Below are 2,151 nucleotides of genomic sequence, written 5' to 3'. Positions count from 1 at the left end.
ACTTCCACCCCCCATTTTTCAGCCAGTATAGCAACATAGTACGTTGACACTGAGGACAACAGACGAAGAAATAAAGCAGACGAATCACCACATTTGCTGCCCCGGGTGAGGAATATTGTACGTAGCCACAATAACTGCAAACTCTGAACAGTGAACTCAACAGCAGTTTACAGTGCAGTGATGCAACAGCCCTTCAGCACATGGGTTTCATGGCCACAGTATAACAGCAACCAATCAGCGAGTGGGATCTATGGAAGCAGCCACTGAGTACAGGAGCAGCCAATCAGCACACAGGTGGACACAGCTGACTGGAGATAAACAAGATGCCTCACCAAGAGAATTACAACCTGCCGCAGCAGTACAGATCAAGATGACAAACACAGAGCAGCAGAAGAAGAGTGAATGAGAATAAGGTAATTTCATAGCAAAAGTTGTTTTAAGTGATACATAATGAGTGGCCTTAACAAACAAGACAGTGCAACTGAAAACAAATCTATAAAGGTTTAAGTTGTTGAACAAACAGAAAGACCTAAGTAGGACTGGTTCTGTAGACAATACTGATTATAAATCAAACATGAATGTAGCTTTGAATGGTGGAGATGAAAGTTCTTTTGTAGATGGAGTGATAAAAGTGTCATATACATTGTATGGTGATGTGAGTGAAATGGATGAAAATAATACTGAAGTGGATGAAATCATTAAGGTTAAGAGGAAGGAGCCTAGTAGTGAAAGTCAGCAAGACCAAAATTTATGGCAGATGGAAAAGTGAAAGTGATGTTAATGCAAATTATGAGTAGTTTCTGTTGTTTGAGTAGTATATGTATGAAAGAAGACATTAGTAGGTTGGAAAATAGTATGAAAAAGGACATTAGTAGGTTAGGAAATAGTATAAAGAAAGTAGTACACAATACTAATGAGAAATTAACATTAATAAGTCTGAAAAATTTTGTACTGAAAGTAGGGTTAAACTTGAGAAACAAATCGAGCACATTAGAAATGATGTGGAAACAGAGTTAGAAACCAAATGTGCAGTAGTGGTAGAGGAAAAACTGGAAAAATTAAATGAAAATATAGGTTCAAAATTGACTGAAGGGAGATAAATGTGGAAGAGATACAAAATCTAAAGCATAGAGAAAGTGACAGTGGGTCTGATTCTGACAGTAGTGGTAATAATGATAGCAGTGATGAATTCAGTAGTGATGAGGACAATGTATTGGAATTTATAATTAATAATGATGGCAATGTGTTAAGTAAAGAAAGAATAAAGGAGGATAATATTAAGCCTAATGAAGAGTTAGAGTTTGAGAGCGTGTCTGATAATCATTTTGATACGCAGGATGATAGTTTTTCCAGGGAAAGGATTAATGAGGATTTGTTGTATGAAGAACATCACATGGTAAGTAAGAAGGAAGTGTGGCACCCTGTAATAACAGCAAGTGTACACAGTATACATGTTAAGTGTTTACTGGACAGTGGTAGCAACTTGAATGGAATTTCACAGGCATTTTTTGAAACTATTATGAACACAGTGGGTATAGTGGTGATTCACATGTCTGGAACAAAAGTTATTTGTGCTACTGGTAAGCTATCAAAGGGTGTGAAACAAGAGATACTGTTAACGATGGAATTGGCAGGACAGCTGTTGGGGTGCAATTTCTTGGTGATTCAAAATCTCAGCATTGATGTAATATGTGGAACAAATTCCTTGTGCAGTTAGCAAGTTGGGTGTTCAACATTCTGTGTTGATTTGATTTGATTTGATTTGACTTACTATTGGTCCTGTAGATCATACAATTTGTACAGCAAAGCACATCATGATATAGGACAAGTCAATTTAAAAAATTATGTTAAGATGGTATATGACGAGAGATGACAGTAGTGGTACATAACTCACATAGCAGAATACATATAGGATATATAGACAAAATATAAAATAGGTGGTGTGTGATGAGAGATGATGGTGGTGCATACTGCACATAGCAGAATACATATAAGAGATACAGACAGAATATGAGTAACAAACAATAATTAAATTATCTTACTAATTAGAAATAGCTACAAGTGAATACACAGCTTATTACAAGTAATTAAAATATTGTGGTACATAGTTCACATAGCAGAATACATATATGAGATACAGACAGAATATAG

The sequence above is a fragment of the Schistocerca nitens genome, chromosome 4 (assembly GCF_023898315.1).
Source record: "Schistocerca nitens isolate TAMUIC-IGC-003100 chromosome 4, iqSchNite1.1, whole genome shotgun sequence".
Lineage (NCBI taxonomy): Eukaryota > Metazoa > Arthropoda > Insecta > Orthoptera > Acrididae > Schistocerca > Schistocerca nitens.
The sequence above is the reverse complement of the archived record's forward strand: the minus strand, read 5'-3'. Positions refer to the sequence as shown.